The sequence below is a fragment of the Pinus tabuliformis genome, chromosome 3_2, assembly GCF_031772625.1.
Source record: "Pinus tabuliformis cultivar Carrire ecotype Pingquan chromosome 3_2, CPIR1, whole genome shotgun sequence".
In the NCBI taxonomy this organism is placed as follows: Eukaryota; Viridiplantae; Streptophyta; class Pinopsida; order Pinales; family Pinaceae; genus Pinus; species Pinus tabuliformis.
Window position 1 is genome coordinate 858,718,684 of NC_142302.1, and position 22,896 is coordinate 858,741,579.

Here is a 22,896-nt window from a genome sequence, read left to right on the forward strand (position 1 = left end):
TTGTTCTTCATCTAGGCTTTGTTCTTGGAGTATATCCTCTTCTTTTGACCTTTCTTGCTCCTTTTCTTCTTCCTCTTCACAATCTATGTAGAATAATTTCTTCTCAGCACACTTATGACCTTTAGTGTATTTGCTATCACAACTGTAACAAAGCCCTTTTGCTCTTTTTTCTTCCAATTGTTGTGGTGTCAACCTTATAGGTTGTGGAAGACTACGGGCAACAACACTTCCGTCTTTATAGTTGTGAGTGGTATGCTTCCTCGTTGCCATAATTTTGCTTTCCATTTTTCTTGCTAACCTGAATGCCTTCTCTAATGAATCAGGTTCCCAAAGGCGAACATCATGTTGGATATTATCCTTTAAAGACCCTATGAACACATCAATCCTATGCTCTTCTGGAATATCTTTTACCCTTATGTTCAATTTTTGGAATTCCTCAATGTGCTCCATTATTGAACCCTTTTGTTTGAGACTTATCAATTGGCTAAAAAAAGTGTTGCTTTTTGTATCCTCATAATGTGCTATCAATTCTTCTGTAAAAATTGCCCAAGTGATAAATTGTTTACGAGAGCAAAGCCATTGATACCATACAAACTCATTTGGTTCCAAATATAAAGTTGCCATACGTACCTTTTGTGTGTTTTGCACATTATTGAGATCGAAGAATTGCTCCATCTGTAATATCCATGTGGCGGGATCCTTGCCATCAAACTTCCTCATATCGATTTTTGGAATATGGTGGGTCTTCGATCCAACATTAGAGTCTATCGAATCATGATTAACATTTCTTTTGTTCACATCATAAGTTTCCTTTACAACCTTTTCACCATTAGTAAGTATTTCTTGTAGAAAATTTGTCAAACCTTTCTTCAAATCTGCCATGTCTCTCTTCAAATCTATCTTCGAATCATCCATCTTAGCTTCCATGCCCTTTATCTTAGATTCGACACCATTTATCTTAGATTCCACGCCATTTATCTTAGCTTATGTTAGCTTTTGTGAGCGTGACATTTGTTGCACTTGTTCTTGTAATTTTGATATATCATGTAGCATTTCTTCCTCTTCTTCATGAGTCATGCTAGAGCTTTCAGGTTCCTTACTAGGTGTTTGCATTTTCTTTCCTTGGGGCATCAGTTACCAATAATAATGCTTTACTATGCCCTTTGAATTATTTCAAACCAAGCTTACACAAAAATTTAAAAAAAAAACTACACACCTTTTTTTCACTTTGTAGAAGCCTGATATTGAATCTGATGTATCTCTGTAAATTTAGATCCTCCAGTTATGAAATTTCTACCTGTAGTAGCCTTCTGTGTTCTCTTTCCAATGCCACAAGTCTTACCCAAATTGGATTCTCCAAGGAAGAGTTATGCGAAATCTCCCACAGTGACTTGATTATAGACTAGTTCAGTAGAGCGAACTTGTACGACCTGCCACGAGTCACTGTTTCGACCTTTGGATCTAAAAAATGCATACAAGAAACTACAGTCCGTCCTCTTTTTGTACCTTCTTACAAAATTTCAATCCGATCCCAGAGAGAAAGTTATGACGATTTTCCCCAGGTCACCTGTTTGGAATGTAATTCAGGAGTCTGCAAAAATACCAACTTCCTCATATCATATCTCCGCAAATATAGTGCAAAAAGCTCTGAAATTTGGACCCGAGGTTCAGTGTGATTTCTTCTCAAATGGGTTTTTTTTGCAACTTCTGAAACATCGCATAAAAGAAAGTTATAGCGAAAATTCCACGATGACCTGTTTGGAGCAGCGAAACCCTAGAATCCAAAGCTCTGATACCAAATGTTATGAAACTAGCTCAAGAAAAGATAGAAAAGATAGATCAACGCCTTAGAATTCAGCCTCTTCGAGGGGGAAACCTCCTTTACATTACATAAATAAACAATTCTTGGATGATTCAAATGACAAAACCTCCTTTCTATATATAGGAGTCTAAGGAGTCACAATATAATCCAGCCGACCTAACAATAATAATATAAAGCCACAAAAATAACAATAGAGGGATTCTATGGGGCACAGTAATAACAATATGGGGGCAATAGGGGCACAACAATATTAATAAGGGGTATAACTACAATAGTAATGGGGTAATCAATAGTATTATAGGGACCCAACAAAGTCTTGTGTGCCACAACACAAATCATAAGACTCACTTAAAAGCAAACCTAGGCCAAAAATTTTCAAAGCAGAAGAAATTTCAAAATAGTAAGCTCATAGAATAATAAAATTCTAGAGATAGAAATTGACCACTCAGAGACTAAACAGACCAAGAAACAAATATTTTTGGGTAGAGAGATTTGACAAAATAATGCAAAAAGTTGTATACGTGACTGTGTTGAAGCACGAAGGCATGTACACGTTCTTCTCATAAAGGAAACTTACATATACATGGGTTCACTTCACAGAAACAAGCGTGTGTACACTACTGTAAACAAACTAAAGTGTGTATACAAAGCTTTGCAAGAAAAATAAATAACAAAGCTAGATCAAAAAGATTAGAGTTAAGGTCTGAGTTTCTACTAGACCAAATAATACTGTCATAGCAAGAAAACCAAGAACTGAGCCCTCATTGAAACTGAACAACCCAAACTAGGAATAAAAAGATTTTTATCCCCAGTGGAGTCACCCAATTCTATTATGGGAATAAGTGCCCTAGGGCTTTGGGTTGGAACCCCAATAGAGCAAGAGAAAACTAGAGTGAGAAACACTCATACAACTCAGGAAACATGCTTATATAAACAAACTATGCAATAGCAACCATACCCGGATGTCCTTCGTTTGGGTAGTTCCAGTAGAGTTCAGACCCTCTGCAACTCCTAATGATCTTTGAATCTACAAATCAACCAATTCAAACATACATAGCAAAATATAGATAAATCATTTTAATGAAACTAACTTTATATCATATAATCAAATGATTAGTTATACATCAAAATAACATTCATACATGAATTACAACACAACATTTTAATGAAACTAACTTTATATCATATAAGAAAATGATTAGTTATACATCAAAATAACATTCATACATGAATTACAACACTATATGATGCATAAACACAGTTAATCTTAGGAACAAGACAACACTTCTTCTTATTGTAGAAAGATATAACTAACACGGAAAGAATTCACCTGAGTCTTCTTCTTCTGGCTCCAGGTGGAACTATCCTCCAAATCCATCCAGTCCCAATATTCAACAGCCTCCTTCCATAACCAATACCATGATATCTCAAGCAAGTGGGAGAATATCAACAATCAAGGAAACAAGGGTTTCTTGAAACTTGGGGAAGTGCTTGAAGCACGGGGATACTTCAGACTCAGTGAGGGATAATCTCAGTATAATGATTATATCTCTTCTCCTCCTTAAGGCCTTCCCATAGAAGTTTATTTATACTTCTCCCAATTAGTTTTTTAGTTGGGAAACAGTTGGGGCACGGGTATTAGGAGGTAATCAATAGGTAAAACCCGTGAACTCCACCCATAATTAAGGAAATTTAATTTTTTTAAGTGTTTTAACACATATACGCAGGTTGGGTATTGACTAACCCACATGTACATGTTTTTATCTCAGGGAAAAGTAGCGTACAGGGAATAAAACATTGTTTTTAAAATATTTGTACCAAGTCTGGAAGGATGGGTTGCCCTAGGCCATAAACCAAACATCAAAAATACCAAGGGTGGTAAATGGTGCTATAACAATAACTGATCTTGGCATACAACTGATGCTCTCCTAGTGATCTTAACATTTCTACCAGGTGCTCTGAATTATCTTCCTCATTCTTAAAATATATCAATATATCATCACAAACTTGTATAGATAAGGATGCAACACATTGTTCATAAAACACATGAAAGTAGATGGAGCATTCATAAGACAAAAAAGAACCACCACTAATTCATAATGTCCATAGTTGGTAAGAACTGTAGCCTTGTAAATATCTTCTTCTTTGATGTGCACATGATGATATCTTCATCTCAATTCAATCTTCGAGAACAATGCTGATACCTTCAACTGATTAAAGAAATCATCAATCTATGGCAAATGATACCTGTTATTACTAGTTACCTTGTTCAACTGCTTGTAATCAATGTGAAACCTGAGAGTACCATCCTTATTCTTTACAAATAACATTGGTGCACACCAAGGTGACGCAATTTGCCTTATGTATCCCTTATTGATCATTTCCTTAAAATGTAACTTTAGTTCCACCAACTCCTAAGTGCTCATCCTGTACAATGCTTTTAATGTTGGTGCTACTCCCAACATCAACTAAATAGAAAATTCCACTTCCCTATGAGGAGGAAATTGTAAACATATGTTGCAAATACATCCTAAAACTACTACTAAACACGATACCTTTTCAAGACATCATAACTCTCAACATCCTTTCCTTTCTCACTAGAAATATGAATTGCAAATAATACACATCCTTTCTTGCAACTATGATTTTCCAGCCTAGATGTAACCACTCTCGCTGATGTAGGCTTCTCATTTCCATGTAATATTCTCCTCTCTCCATCATCATCCAAGCACTGAATATCCTTATCATAGTAATATACCTTACTTCTATGGATGTGCAACCAATTCATGTCGAAAAACATATTGTATGAACCCACAGGAAGCACATTCATATTTGTTGAATTGTACAGAACATTTAGCTCAAATACACAAACTCTCACCTAATGATGAACTCTTTTCTTGGTCCCTATAGCCAGCTACACCAATGAAGATTCTACATGCTATTCTTTATTCAAACAACACTTATCAACCAAGTCAAGGCTGATATAACTATAGCTTGATACAAGGTAAATCAAAATTGAAATAATTTGATCATAAATATTACCTTCCATCTGATTATATATGTTTTACCATAAGCGTGACTATTTTCCACTACTGCATAAATCCGGGGAATACTTTGCCCAATGTCTCCAACTATTTTTTTCTCCTGAACACTATAAACCTCAGGTCTACCACCCTGATGACATGGACAATCTCTCCTTCGATTCTCTCCATAAAACGTCCAACACTGCAAAGTATTCCTATAATTACCTTTGTTCTACTCCTCATGTTGAGATCCATGTCCTCTATCAACTGCATTGAACTTATTATACAACGCTACATTCTCCTTGCTGCCTGAATCTTGAGGTCTTCCTTGCTTCTTATCCCACTTCCCTTTAATCTTTTCATTCCCTTTCCTATCACTCCTAGGCTTAGACATATTCTTAGACTACTTATAACATTTCTTAAACTTCCCGATGACTTCCTGCAATGAACAAGGCTCATCTACTAAATTTTGTCCTTAAATATTAAAGACAAACCATTGATGAATCTTTGAACTTTTGTCTTCTCATCCATAAGATACAAAACCTACCTCAACAGCTCCAGAAACTTAGTCATGGAATCTTCATCTATCATATAACCCATATTCAACTTATAGAATTCCTTGGCCTCTCCATCATAATATCTCTTGGAAAAGTAATTATTTTTTAAGTGTCTCTTAAACTCATTCCAACTCATCTCCTTTGTCATGATTCCTATGAAACAGTTCACATATTCCAACCTTATATTTTCTTTTCCTTTGAGACTCAAATTAACAATCCGTGCTTTCATATTATTTGTATAATCATGCAACTTGGAGAACTTTTTCAGCCTAAGTAGTCATGCTTCTCCATTTTCTAGTTTCTTCAAATCTCCATCAACGATAGGAGGGTTTTCCTCCATGAAATCATCTACAAAGGAATACTTCTCACTCTGGCTATAAGGATGATAACAATGATGACCATGATGTATCTATTATCCATAACTAGAATAGAAACCATAACCACTACCTCTCTGGTTAGGTGTATCCAATCATTCGAAACTTTGTGTCATCCATGTGTGGCCTATGTGCTCCATGAGACCTACTATCATACATCCCATTAGAACATTCCTCATGTCCATGAATGATCTGTGGTTGTCCCTGTCTTTATAAATATGATAAGATCTAAAGGATGACTACATTGACCTCTTCTTGTTTTTCCTGAGCTCTAGGAAGCCTTTCCTATGACTAAATTATCTTGTCATTACTTGCTTTGCAACCTCTAATCTCTCCCTTCATGCTTCTCAACATGTCTACCAAATCAGGAGAGAACTCACCTACTTGTTTCTCAACTGATTTGTATAAAGATTCAACTGAACCATAATCCATCATTTTGCTCATCTTTCCTCATCTTCTACTTCCTACAAACATGTCATGTTACATAAATCAAATATGAACATAATAAAAATCATACCTTTGTGAAGTTCATGGGACATTATCTCATCTACACAAATTAGTCCACATTAGCATGATATATATATATATATATATATATATATATATATATATATATATATATATACATACATAATGACATCAACATATTAATTATCTCAACATCAACATCACCATGATAATCCATAATTCAATAATGACCTTCACAATGCATGCATAAAAAACTTATTAATGACTAACATGCATGAACCATCCAGTCCCAGTGTTTGAACGTGGAACCTCTGATACCAATCTGTAACTACCCCTCCCACATTTACTCAATTTCACAAGCTCGCTAGGCTAAACATGACACTAGTGTCACCATCACATGACCTGACCTCCAAGTTAGGGACTTCCACGTACCACTCGAGCATAGAATTAGTTGAACCAAATATCTTTTTCAACCAGTCACCCCCATCCCATATTCCAAGCATGAATGTGGGATCATGAAATTAAGTAAGAAAATGCCAAACCAAGGCTTCAAGATGCCAAACCACCTCAACCCTCAACCATAGTGATTCCTACTCTATAGTCCAGAAATCACTAAGATCAACTAGATAGGTCTCTACCCAAGCTCTCTAGGGATCCAATAACTAGTAACTCAACCTACAACCTTCTAGGGCTCTAGAGAATTTTTTCCAACCACGACTCTAAGGACTAGTAACTCAGCCTAATTTGTTCTACGAATCCCAGAGCATTTGTTCCAACCTACAGCCATATGGAACATGAGGACCAATAAGAAAAAAAACAAGTGGGAAACCCACAACAACATGGCTATATAAGAAATGGCAAGGCTAAAACCATTGTTCATACATGAAAATATCCATACCAATGACAACATATAAGCAGATAATCACATGCATATACCATGAATCAAGAAATGGACAAGGAAATCACACATGCAACTTGTTACCTACAAATAAATCCAACTGTGGTTGTTGATCCAAATGTTTCCTTGTGATCTCTTCTTTCATTTGCCTTCTTTCTCGAAATCCAAATGAATACCCAAGTTCTCCAAGAATTCTCTAAGTGTGCAAGAGTACGAGAGAGCAATGCTAAACCGACAAAAACCTAAACCAACAAAAGATGTGAAATGATTTTATGAAGCCATTTGTCATTGATGCATCCGTTTTCTTCATTTTACTTCATTTATCCTCTAATATCATTAGCATGAAAATCTTTGTCTCTTCATCATCTGTTTCTCCTATTTTCTTTTATTTTCATAAATAAAATTCCAATTACTGGCTCTTTCCCTTTTCCAATTCCTTCTCCAATGCATTTTCCAATAGCCATTAAGTAATCACAAGTGTTTCCCATCTCTATGTGTTTCCAAACATTCAGCTTGGAATACATGTCCCATGACCTTGGTTTTTATTTTATTTAGATGGAAAAACTACCAAGAGCTATTAAAATTACACTACTAAATAAGTTATTATTTTAAATATTTTTTATATCATAAAAATATAATTTTATTCATTTCCAAATAATTTTAATTTAATTTATTAAATTTTTTGTTATACCCATAATTATAAATAACCTTAAATTTGATAACATGGGTTTTGCTAGAAATATAATTTCACGAAGAAAAATAAATTATATAATTTCTTGTAATAATTATGCCATTACTAATTATATAATGTTTTATATAATTAGTAGTATCATTATTATATTATTTCTTAATGTCATTTGATAATAAAATTTGAAATTAGCATTAAATAGAAATGATTGAGTTTCATTTTATTTATCTATTAGGATTGAATATAAACTATAAATATGGTTGACATTTTCTACTAACGCCAACTACAACATCTTTTATTTTCCTCCCTTTTTCTCTTCTTGTCGAAAAACTCCCTCCTATAGTGGGATTGTTTTAGGAGTCTATCATCTAGATCAACATACGACCTCCATCCCCAATTCATCGGAGCCAAACTCGCTTCGAGAACTGCAAAAATAATAGAATTCTTCAGTAAACTTTAGTAAATGATTGCCTAGGAGTTGTATTCACAAAAGATCAATAGGCACTAAATTTGAAGTATGATCAAGGTGAATTGGAGAATACATACAATTCATGAAGGATCATGCGTTGATTGGGAAGTTTTTGAGCATATAGCCATTGAAGAAAGCTATTTGGAATTGGTCTATAACAAATCAAAACATAAACTCCATATCAACCTCAAATTAGGAGATAAGGGCTTTTCAACTATTGTTTTTGGTAATATGGAGGACCGAAACTCGGTTTGTTAGAGTGAGGCATATTTTCATAATTTCGTAAGGGTATATTTATGTTTTTGGAAATGTTTTTTTTATAGAAATCAAGGAGGATTTCATGTTAGAACCTATCTGGATTTAGATGTACTCAATACTAAGGGGATTTTCAGATGAAGAAACCCTCACGAGAATAGGGAATTCCTTGAGATTTTAATTGGCCATTTCCAATTAAAAAATAACAAAATTCTAAACATGTAAGAGTCACAAAAACAAAAGACAACATATTAAGGAAAATACACAGGGATATTAAAGATATTAAAGGAAACCTAACAGTTTCCATAATAAACCATACTATAATGAAAAATCTCATGCAGCTCCAAGCATCCCTTATTAAACTGTAATTTCTGCCCACCTTATAATTAACTCTATTTCTAGCCATTGTACACTGAGGGGATAATGATCAGATAAGATTTTATTGAGCCGCCACAACATGCTAAAATTGAACGCTTTGACTTAATAATTTGAATAAAATGACTATATGTGATGAATGAAACAAAAGTATAGAACTTCAAATGCTAATTACAGGAACATTCAGTGACAACAATGTGAGCAACCGAACCTATGAATGTGGCAAGGCATTGGAGGTTTTAGATAGCACATAAGAGCTTGGTTTGGATAAAATCAATCCTCAATTGTATAATTCTCTTCTCGTAGCTTTGCTTAAGAATGACCAAGTCCATATGGCCTTATCCTTATTTAATACCATGTTAAAAGAAAATATTCATCCCTATACCAGTGCATCGAATCGACTTTTGGTTGCTCTCAGGAAGGCGAATATGATGGTGGAATTCAAGAAATCCTTTTTAGATTTGAGAACTGCGCGTTGTGATTTTGATAGTTGGAGTTATAATATCTGTATTCATGCTTTTGGGATAGTTGGGAAAGTGGATGTCGCTGAGAAATTGTTTGAAGAAATGAAAGACAGAGGATGTGCTCCGGATTTGTGCACATACAATTGTTTGATTGCTGTTCGATGCAAGGCAGGAAGGTTGAATGAAGCAAAGAACATATTTGAAGGAATGAAGGAAGATGGCCCAGATCCTAATGCAGTCACGTATGGAACTTTAATCCGTGGATTTTGCAAAGTTAATAAAATCAGTGAAGCCCATAAAATTTTCAACGAAATGGCTTATAACGGTTGCAATCCCGAGCTTATTGTGTACAATGCTCTTCTTGATGGCCTATTCAAGGTTGGGAACTTAGCGGATGCATGCCAATTTTTTTAAAAAATGGTACAGGAGGGCATGGTACCAAATTCTTGTTCTTATAATATATTGATTGATGGCCTAACAAAAAAAAAAACAGAGCAGCAGCTGCATATAAGCTATTTGATGATTTGAAGAAGAAAAGCAATGTGTAGATGTTGTCACATATGGCCTTATGATCTTGTATTTATGCTAATTTGTGCCAAAAGACAAGAAGAAAGAAAATGAAAATTTCCTTCCTATTGATCAGATGTTTGGTACCAAGACACAAACGAACGATCATATTGTTGAAAACAGTACACCCAAAGATTTAGGTGTTGGAACAGCAACAGATGAGGATAATCAAGAGGTGACTAACAGAAGAGAGTTTTCTATCAGATTTTCTTCAGATATGTCGCTTAGCAATATAAACGGTATTGATGCAGAAGAAGGTTCACAGAATAGCAATGAGAATACATTCACTTATTACATTTCAAGAGGCACTACAGATTATGTTGTTAAACAAGATATTTTAGAAAAAAATAAAATAAATAAATAAATAAATAATAAATAAAAATAAATAAATAAATAAATAATAGAAAATAAATAAATAAATAAAAATAAAAAATAAAAAAATTGCAATTTTGAAGCTTATCCTAGCTTCTTGGTATTCAATGGAAGAAGAATACAAGGTAGAGGAATAGATTCTTTCAAGAATGATGTGTTTAACACTTACATATATATAGAGAGGATGATGTGTGTATGCCGTATAGATATTTTTTTGAGTGTTGTATGTCATCAACACACAGACATGTATAATGCACAGAGAATTAAGTTTACTTTTTAATGTCTTTCGAGAACTAACTGGACTAGAGAACATCTGGCATGCCTGGCCATACCCTCCTAGATAGCGATCGGTACCCACTTATCTAGATCTTAAAATTTCGATCTTTAACTAGTTGGGTTCTCCAATACAATACAGATTTGACTTTCAAAAGAGATCCAACAGACTATTCTAAGCACAAATTTAAGGATGCAGTAATCATATGGTTATGGTAAATGTTGTAGCACATGTCTAGACTTTATATTCATTCTTGAGCAAATTTATACAAAGTGAATGCTCAAATTCCTCATCATAATAGAAACCAGAGAATTAAATTACAGAGAAACAAAACCAGAGTTGGACATTTACCTTTAACAATTCATTATCCAACCATAGACATCCACTGCAGATGCCACCCCAAGCCAAATTATGTGACCAACAGGGCAAAGAAATATACTACAGGCTTATGACATTCTCAACCCAACCCTCAGCGTTCATGACTCTGCCACTCCTCTCACCCTAGGCACCTCAAGAATCTCCTCCAGCCTTCAACCAACCATGAAGTTTTCCTTTCACAGCCATACACCAGCAAAGCTTGGACATTTCACCCATCCCAATACTTCGTTTATTCAATATGTTTCAGCATCTAATTCTACTGTGGAACCTTGGCCACTTTTGACACATTTACATTAAAGGATCATTTATCTAAGTTGACATTACATGATATCTATCCATTTATAATTTAATACCTATTATAACCCAATTCGATCCAAAGATCAAAGCTATGGCTATGAGTACTACACTATTTATCTGCACCAATGGATAAACATGCACGCAGAGGCATGGTCTGTATGTGAGCAGTTGTTAACACCCACCGCCAGCCAAAATTCAAGAAAATAGAAAAAATGTTGAAAATCAAAACAAAAATGGTCCCACATAGATGTTGTGTATTTCCAACCATGAGACCAATTTCTGGCACACACAGATATATCAGAAATAAATAAAAAAAATTTGCTATTGTAATTTCTTCGGAGATTTCAATGTCAAGAAAACCAAAGTGAACCATAGTTTTTGAACCTCTGAAACAAGATCTTTAATAAATACACAATTTCTAACTGAATTCTATTTATATTCTATTTGACTGTAATCTATATTCTATATGAAAAGCCTTATAAACCGGGTACATTCCAGATTAAAAGACCACCTCTCTATAAATATTAACAATGTCCAGATAATTCTAGAAAATTGCAATTACATATTTCCAATTATAAGAGAAAGAGAAAATTATTTTCCCAGCACCAAGAGGAAAATGGACTCTTAAGATTGTTTGCAACAGGGAACTGAAAAAGTTAGGCTTTCCATGCAAAAATGTTGCCATTTTTTTTTTTTGGTTTGCAGAGAAAAACCAGAAACATAAAATACACCGCAAATTATTTTCCTAGAGTACAAAAGCGAGACATTATAGAGTAAAAATACTGCAGCTCTATCCCAAGACATAATAGAATAAAAATATCTGAGGTTCTGTCCGGATGGGAATACATACCTAATAGACACAGAGCATGTGTAAACCAAAACATGGACCACAAAGACTGGCTCACGTATCTGCAAGCCTACGCGGAACAAGCTGGATATTTGAACCCTAAACTGCAATTTCTATGATTATATAATTTCACCAAAGCGTCCTATGACACATATATGACACATGTCCTTTTACAAAGCTTCCCATCTAATCATTATTACAGTCTTAACTGGAATTATTTAATTTTTAAAAAAATGTTTAGATATTTATTTTCATAAAGTCGAGCTTACTTGGGTTTACTGATCTAAGATAATTCGTTTAGTCTTTTACTCCAATTAATAGAGACCAATATTACTTTTATCATGAGGCATTCTACGGCAATCAGAATCTCTTTCATAAGGAATTAAGAACTTATGTTAGAAAAATCAAAGAATTTCTATAAGAATGTGGCAAGTTAGTCCATAATAAATATGCCAGCAGAGAACAAGGCATATCAGCCTAGCCTTTGGAAGAAAAAAAATCAGAAATAAACCTTGCAAACGATGGAAGAAAGGCTGTGGCCAGGCCAAAAATCAGAGATAAACCCTGCAAGAAATTTACTATTCACTTCTTAAAACCCTTTCGATTATGCCAAATAAAATTCTTAAAATCCCTAATATGATGATATTCTGCTAGATCTTGGTTGATTAAGAGGAAAAAGAACCAATGACTTCACTAGAAAATTAAGTAACGACTTGAGATTGAGCTAGCTTGGCTTTTATAGGCCTAAGGGTTGAGCCCAAAGCTCTGATACCATATGTAACAGCCCAAAATAAACATGTAATTAATCAAGTAATTTATATTCAACATGAAAATATCAATTAATTAACATCAAGTTCAAATAATGAGTAGAAACACTTACCTGTGATTTCAGTTTCAGTTGAAGTAGGCTAATCTACATCAAGGTTTTGGGGATGACTCTCCACCCAACCGTAGGCTCAATTGCGCAAGGTTTTGCTACAACTAGCCACCCCCGAGCCCTCAATCAATGTACTACTACCAGGGAATCCTTTGTCCGAAAACATTATTCTCCCAAGAAAATGAATGATAGAATCTTTGAATGATCGAATGCCTCTCATCTTCCTCACCATATATTAGATAGAGCAAACCTTGGAAGCGAAACCACATGCACACACTCCATGTGTCAACATGCAACTTTATTGCTTTCTTGTTTTATTCTTTTGTTTTAACTTTTCGATAGCTTTACTGATTTTTACTGCTTTCTTGTTTTATTTCTATTTATATTTATTTAGAGCTTTAGTATTGTTATTTATTATTTTATTTATTATTTATTTACTATTACTATTTTTTTGTTTATTATTTATTTTCTTGTATTTTAATACTATATTTTATTATTTATTATTTATTATTATTATTATTATTATTAAGGGACATTACAATAATTTTCTACTTTTAGCCACAAAACAAAGTCATGATACACCTTGGGATAACAAAATGAAGATTTCACTTTGGTATGTCATAATCACCATAACCGTAAGTCTCCACATTCTCACTTCAAATCTCCAAAGATAAAGAGAATTTTTACTAATCGATATGATCCACTAGCCTCTCTTTAACATTACGAGTCTCCTTAGGCCAATTTACTTTTAGAAGTTGAAATGGAGGATCCTATCATTTCTTCATCCTTTATTCCTAGCTTCTTATACATTTGTTCCTCCACTACACTAGCATGTTAATCTTTCATATTATACCTAGCTTCCTCTTAATTACAATGACCCCCCACCTCTGTTTTCGTACTTCCTCTCTATAGTGTTCGGAGGGCCCCATTAAGGCCTAGACCAAGCTAAGGAAATGGAACTTGAATTTCTTAATCTACCTTAATTGGCTAAATCATGGAAATAAAAAAATCCTATTACCTTATAAGAAATCTAGGTTCATCGTTTGGGCCATGCTTATATGAGATATTGTAATGTAGTTTTGAAATGAAATTTATGAGCTACAATGACTGGGCCATTTTTTGTCCAAATTTTTTCATTAAAAATATTTGATTAAACCCCATTGAGAAGAGAAATATGTGGTTAGAAGAGTAACCTGTAGCTCTTGGATAAGTTAGGAGGCAAGGTGTTGAACTTGGGGCAGGTGAAGATAATCACAGAAATCTTCCATGGCTCCAATAGACCTTAATAATGAAAATAATATCATGGAACATGAGAACCCTGAATTGTAATGGCAAGTAGCAGCTCCTGAAAGATGAATCGTATTCATGAAATATCCCAATAATGATGATTCAAGACAACAATTTCAAGTAAGGCCTTCAACAATATAATAAGAATATAAGGTAAAATGTGCTAAGTAGTTGCGAGAGAGGTGAAACAAAAATCAAGAGGCCTTTCCATCATATGGAATGACCAAGCTCTCATGGTTATTAACAAATTCTATGCATATTAGATTCTCACCATACATTTCTAGCTAGCTAGTTCAGGGAACTCTTGTCATGCATCTAATGTTAATGGCCTTGTTGTGGCGAAAGATAAAACATTATTCCTCAATCTTTTCTCTTGTGTTTGTAAAATCATCTCCCCTTCTACTTGGATAATTGGTAATGATTTAAAGATCATCAAATCTTTGGATGAGAAGAGCATTGAAATTACGTGGTTGGAGGCAAAATCTACATAGTTTAGGGTACAATAGATGCATTTCATCTCTTCGAGATAAATACGAAGAATGAAATTTATAAGTGGAATAATAAATGCATATCACAACAATAAATAACTATAAACTTAGATCTATTTCTAATCACCAAGGAAATCATGAGTTGTAATTAGTTTATAGAAGCTACAATCCTCCCCTACCATAGATCAGATAATTGTCCAATTTTCCTCAATATAGATCTCAAATCCATGTTAGGTCCATATAATACTAGAATAGCCCCTATATTATTATTGTTGTACCCAAAATAATCCAACTATTATTATTATTGTTCCCTAACATTATTATTGTTATTTAGGCCGTAATTATATTTTGAACGTTTCGACTCCTATATACCAATGAGGTCTTATCATTTCAATCATCTAGAAATTGCTCATTTATGTGATATAAAGGATAGTTTACCCCTCTAAAATGTCTTATTATATATTGTTTTATTTATATTTTCTTATATTCCTGTGTTATTTTGATCTAGTTACATAACATTTGGTACGAAAGCTCTTGATTCTAGGGTTTTGTTGCTTCAAATAGGTCATCATGGAATCATCACTATAATTTTTTGTGTGTGAATCTTTAGACTATGAAATTGTCACCACGCAGATCCACGATCTTGATGATTATTGGTTTACAATTTCAAACATTGGTTCTTTATATTTTTGGAGATATGGTCTAAGGAAGTTAGGGTTTCTATATATGCCATAATTTACTCTGAAACAAGTGTTTAGGAGTAAATCATCATAACTTTTCCTTAAGAATCAAATTTGAATTCCCCAAAAAGTGAGTGAATTTTCATGGATTCTATTTTTTTAGGTGTGATCTTAAAGGCCAAAGGTTTAAAAAGGACACGTGGTAATTTGTACAAGTTCACTCTATTGAAATAGTCCATAATCAGGTCATCATGGGAGATTTGGCATAGCTTTATGTTTAAGAATCCAATCTTGGTATAAATTACGGGAAGGGAAGGAAGACACAATGAACTACATCAAGATGAAATTTTAGACCTTAAGAAGTTCAAATCACATAGATACAATAGTTTCAAGGAAATCAAGCTCTTAAAATGTGTGTGTTTTTAAATTTGCATAACTTTTGTTTGAAAATGGGTTCAAAGTGATTCAAATGGAATAATAAAGCATGCATACCATTAGTTGTTTCGAAAATGACTCTAAAAGAATTGACACCCATTAAGACCTGATAATTATATATTATGATGTATGAAGAAGAAGAAATGTAATATGATATATCAAAATTACAAGACCAACTACAACAAATTTCTTTCTCAGAAAGATCAACCAAAGGTGAACTAGAAGCGATGATCAAGGGCTTGAATGGAACATAAAAGTATACATAAATGGGGACATGGATGGTTTAAAAGTAGAGATGGAAGGTTTGAAGGAAGGTTTGACAAAGTTACTACAAGAAAGGTTTCTTAATGGTCATAAGGTATTCCATGAAACTCATGATGAAAAAGAGAGGAACATGAACCATGATTCTAGAGAGTCTAAATTTTGTTTGAAGACAAATCATATTCTAAAGACCTATATGATGATGTTTGATGGCAAGAATTTGGTAACATGTAACACCCCCTCCCAAATTTACCCAATTTTAACAGTCTTCCAAGGTAAACATGAGACAAAGAGTTACTATGACATGACTCGGCCTCCAAGCTTCAGTTATGGAAGTGGGGTTGACAACTGAGTCTTATTCACCATAAACACACATCCTACAGGGCCTACAAGACAATCAGTGGCCAAAGAACCACCCGAGGTGCCCAATCACTAAGTTGAGGCACTTTTTTACTACCTTGGGCCCACAACCACATCCACAGCAAGGAATGCATGAAGTTATAGGCCTCCAAACACATGCACAAAACTCCATCCATTCACTTATAACCCAATTCCTTCAGTTCTAAGCATGCGGTCTTGGGAACTGTGCCACCTTTTCAGGCTTGCCTCCAGACCAATGCTTAGAATTTCTCAAGGCTATCAAGAATCATAAATGATATGATGACAATGCCAATCATAAAAACCTATATCAAATACTTCACCTGAATAAGCCTAACCATGAAAGTCATTTCATCAAACAGATTGTGAAAATGTAATATACAGGTCACAAATACATATATGATCATAGGTTTTTTAAACTTATATAAAAATCATCAAGAAGTTATAATTCCCTCTCATAATAGTTTCAATAATACTTTGTACCCCATGCATTCATTAACCATCTAATTCTTATCAAATATTGAATGAGGCATAACTAAAGTACATTACAAATCCATGCTAATAATCAACATATAACCATATTACACCATGACATAACAACCATCAAATCACCATAATAAAAAGGACAAGCTCTCATATATTAAACTAGGAAAAATAACTCTTATTAACTTATACATAAGCCAACCAAGTTAGGAACTTCCACGTATTGGGCTGAACTAAATCTTTCTTTACCCAATCACCCCCATGACATATTCTAAGAAGGAATGTGGGATCTCAAGTCATAAAAAACTAGGGTTTCACAAATATTAAACCATCTCCACCTTCAAGGCTACCGTGATCCCACCAAATTCATTCAAGAGATCACTAAGCCCAAAAGAAGCTTAGATGCATTAGAGTTTCTTTACCAATACCTTGAGGAATTTTCTTGTCTCCACCAACGTGTTGAGGGCTTCCCACAAATTAAAACACCTCCACCCCCAACCCTTGGGAATTTTCCTGAGACAACCTCACCTAGTTCCAAAAGCTTCCAATAATCCCAAGCCCAATCAAGAAAAGAATCACATCACACTCTGGCTATCTCAAAATGGAAATGCAAGGCTAAAAGCACTATTAGACCTAAAAAGCTTCATTCCAATGACAAAAAATGAACCAAATAAAGTAATGAATGTACCATGCATTGACACATCAACTAGGAAATCACACATGCTACATGTTACATGTAAAACCTCCTACCAAAGCTTCTTGATCCAACCTTCCCTGCTTGTCCTTCCTTTGCCTTCCTTTGCTTTCTTGTTTGCTTTCTCTTCTTGGTGCTCCTCTCTCTTTGAAACTAATTCCAAATATAAACTAACAAAAGGCCCCAAACTGATCCTCTAATGCATTTTTATTATCGAGGCCTCTATTTTCTTTATTTTCCTCTATTTTCATTCAATTTTCCTCTCGTGCAAATTTGTGACCCTTTAGTGCCCTTTTCTCCTATTTTCCTTTTTTTCATAAATAAATGACAATTCATTCCTCTTTTCTTTTGTTAAAGCCTTTCTAATTTCCTTAGCCATAATAAATTGAAAGTGACACCAACTAGGATGTTTTCCCCAACATTCAGCTTGTAATATGTCTCCCATGATATTGGTTTAATTTTCCCTTTATTTTCCTTTATTACATAAAAATTTAACCCATGACATTAGTCTTATTTCTCCTTTATTATCCTTTAATGCTGACATGGTATTCCATGAAAATGATGATGAACAAGAAAGGAACAAGAATCATGATTTTAGAGAGTCATAATTTCGGTTCAAGGCCAATCATATTCCAAAGTTCTATATAATGAAATTTGATGGCAATGATGGATACCATATGCTGAGAAATTATTTGGTCCATATGATGTATGACACACAAAAAATGTATGCATTTTATCTTTATATTTAGAACCCAATCAGTTTGTGTGATATTGATGGAATTGTTCTCATGAATCACTTGTAACTTGGAAAAAATTTGCAAAGTAATTGAGAGCACATTAGGAGGATACAAATAGTAATACCTTCTTTATCCAACTAATAAATTTCAAACAAAAGGGGTCAATTCCAGAGCACATTGAGGAGTTTCAAACATTTAATATCAGCATAACTGATATTTTAAAGGAGCTTTTGATTTATGTATTCATGGGGACAATAAAGGATAACATCCAATATGAGGTTCTCCTTTGGGAACCTAATCCACTAGAGAATGCATTCAAGGTGGCTAGAAACATTGAAATAAAATTTATTTCAAGAAGGAGGTCTACCACTCACAACTATAACGATGTAAGTGTTTCGACTCGTACTCACTAACATCCTATAAGGTTGACACTACAAAAAGAGAAAACAAGATTTGTTATATTTGTGATAGGAATACACTGAAACTCATAACTGCGTTGGGAACAACTTATTTTACAGAGATTGTGAAGAGGAGGAAGAAAAGGAACAAGAAACATCAAAAGAAGAAGATATGCATCAGGAACCAACCGTTGGTGTTGAAGGAGAAGAAATAAATCTGACCATCTCTTGTAATTCATTTGTGGGAATTACCACTCCTCAAATTTTCAAGATAGAATGATATATCATGAAGAAAAAGGTAATAATGTTGAATGATTTGGGTGGTACCCACATTTTTATTCATTGTAGGATATCTAAGGATTTGAATTTCTTTATATATCCATCACCAAAGTGTCAAGAGGTGGTTGCAGATCGAGGAACTATAAATTCCTCACAGAAGTGACATAATATCAATATAACCATGAGGTAATATGCATTCAATAGTTCAATGATTTCCATTCTAATCGGAGGTGCTGATGTTTTATTAGGAGTCTAATGGTTACAATCTTTGGCGATGATAACTTTTAATTTTCAAGAAATTTTCTTCAATTTCTTCTTGGATGGAACAAAAGTTGAATTAAGAGGCATCATAGGGTAACCTAGCAAGATAATTAGCTCTAATAGCATGAAAAATGTTTTGAATAAGGAACAACGAGGGGTAATTGAACAACTATGATCATGAGATATTCAAACATCTAATTCATTCATTTCTCTTGATACCCAAAGAGCTGTTTACAACCATTCCAAGGTAGTTGTGACTCCCAAAGTAACCCACCTATTTTTTATCACAATCATGTTATTCACTTGATTCCATGAAGTTTTCATCCAAACAATAGACCATAGAGATATCCCTATTCCCAAAAGAGTGAAATTGAGTGTATGGTTGTAGATATTCTAGAGGTACATATAATTCAACCTAGCCAAAGTTTTTTCTCTTACCTAGTAGTATTGATGCAAAATAAGGATGGATCATGGCATATGTTTTTGGATTATAGAGAGCTCAATAAGCTCACTATTGAAATTAAATTTCCCATTCCGGTCATTCATGAATTTTTGGATGAAGTACATGGAGTAATTTACTTCACCAAGTTGGATATGCATTCAGGATATCATCAAATTATAATGAAGAAACTAGACATCTTGAAAATAGCATTCATAACTCATGAATGTCAATATGAATTTTTGGTCATGCCTTTTGGCCCTACTGGTGCACCTTCCACATTCAAGGTTTGATGAATTCCAATTTCATACCATTATTGAATTTCTTGATGATATACTAATATACAACAAGTCTTGGAATGATCATGTTCAACATGTTGTTAGGGTGCCCAAACTATTGGAGGAGAACCAATTGTATACAAAACCCCCCAAATGTTTCTTTGGGATATAAGAGGTGGAATAGTTCAGTTATATTCTATCTCATGACAGTGCTAAGGTAGACACTAACAAAATTAAATCCATTGAAAAATGGAAAATTCCCACAACATTAAGGAATCTTGGGAGGGTATTATAACAAGTTTGTCAAGAAAAAAAAGAAAAAAACATCACCTCTAATAACATTAGTGAGGAAAGATGCATTTTTTTTTACTCTAGAAACAAGAAAGTCCTTTGAATATCTTAAAGATGTAATGTGCTAAACTCTATTCTTAGTTAGAAAAAAATTCACAAAAACCTTTACTATGGAATATGGTGCCTGAGGAAATCGCATTGGTTTTGTTTTAATGCAAGAAGGAAGACCCATTTCTTTTCAAAGTCACCCAATCAAGGGAAATAGTTTACATAACCTATTTATGATAAGGAAAAGTTGGAAATACTTCATGCCCTAGAGAAATGGAGCCCTTACATAATAGGAAGATATTTCAAGGTAAAAAAATATCATAATAGTCTTGAATAATTTTTGGAACAAATATATATAGAAGAGTAGAAAAAATGGGTCACAAAGATGATGGGCTATGACTTTGAAATAATCTACAAAAAGGGAAGAAAAATGTTGTTGAATATGCACTCTTAAGAACGGATGGTGACTTGGAGGGATTGACTTGTGCAATTTTTATTATCCAACCTTATTGGATAATTTAAGCAAGGGATGAATGGAGGAATGATGGAGAAGTGAGGAAACTCACTCAAAATGTTACAATAATATTCCAGTGCATTTGATACCTTTATCTAGAAAAATGATTCACTATGTTACAAATATCGCATATATATGTAGGAACTCTAAAATGAAGCAAAAGGTTATTTTTAGTTGCACACCTCTCCTACAAGATGACACTCATGATTGTGAAAAAATTACCATAGGGTTAAGAAGGAATTTTTTTGGGATATTCAGAAGTTTGTGGGAAAATGTTTTATTTTCCACCAAAATACAATCAAGACAATTAAGAACCCAAGTCTTTTAGAACCATTATCCATTCCAACTTAGAATTAGTAGGACGTGTCAATTGATTTTATCATAGGTCTACCCAATTGAAAGGAAATAATGTCATCATGGTGTTAATTGATAAACATACCGAGTATGCACAATTTTGTGCATTATCTCATCACTACAAAGCCAAAATAGTCACTATCGCATTCATGTAAACAAATACAAATCTAAATGGAAACCTAAATGTTATTATAAGAAAAAAAATCCCATTTTCAATGGAAACGTTTGGAAAAAAATATTCTCTTGTCTTGTACTCAATTAGCCCTTAGCTCATCTTATCATCTTTAGTCTGATGGGAAAACTGAGATAGTGAACAAATATTCTGAAGGATATCTTCATTTCTTTTTATTTCATAAAAATACATGAAGTGTTAAGAGGTTACCTCTGGAATAATGCTAGTACAAAACTTCCTTCCATACCGCAGCAGAAATGACCTCACTTATGGTGCTGTAAGGATGTCATCCACCATCCATCACATCATACATAAGAGATAATTCTAAGGTTCAATTAGCGAAAGATCACAAGAGTTTCAATATCAAGTTCTCAAACTTTTAAAGTATAAGCTGACTCTGGAACAAAATCAAATGAAACAATAGGTAGATTAGCATCATAGTATAAGACATTTTAATCTTAGTGGCTAGGTATTTTTACATCTACAACATTGCAAACAAATATCCCTCAGGCTAGCTAAGATGCACAATAAATTATCACAAAAATACTATGGACCTTATAACGTGTTGCAAAAGGTTGGTACTATGACATATAAATTAGAGCTACCTAGATCTTCACAAGTAGACCTAGTTTTCCATGTTTCATTCTTGAAGAAGGATATATGTAACAATATCCTAGTTAATGGTTTGTAGATTTCTATGGTGTGGTTTTTGAGAGAATGAATTCGGATATTCCACTGTGGAATATCTGAATTCAGTCTCTCAAATATCCTAGTTCAAACTATATTTACAGAACTTGACGAGGAAGGAAAAGTCATATTGGAGCCTAAAGATATCACAGAAGCAAGAACTTGATAGTTACGAAATTGATCAGTTTCAAAGATCTCATTAATTGGAAGAACTTACTTGTTAAATACTACACATGGGAGGATCATTATTTTATATATAAGTATCTAGAACTACTCAAGCATTGAGAACAACACTTTTTTGAAGGAGCGCGGCATGTTAGGACCCTATATTACCTGATTCACACCTATATTGTTATTGGTGTGCCCCATAGAAACCCATTACTATTATTGTTGTTTCATTACATTATTATTTTTATGCAGGCCCTAACTATATTTTGACCCTTTATACTCCTATATATATGAAGGATGTTTGGTCATTTGAATCATCCAATAAATTTTCATTTATGTGATATAAAGGGAGGCTACCCCCTCAGATTATCTTATTATCTAGTCATTGACCTATCTTTTCTTATGTTTTTGTGTTATTTTAATATGGTTACATGACATTTCGGGCCACACATTAGACAATTTGGCCTTGAGAAATTTTGGATGTGACACTGATACTTCTAAGAAGATATTTAGTAATGGTGGTTAGAATTAGGAGGTCTACTAAGATCAGAATTGTTCC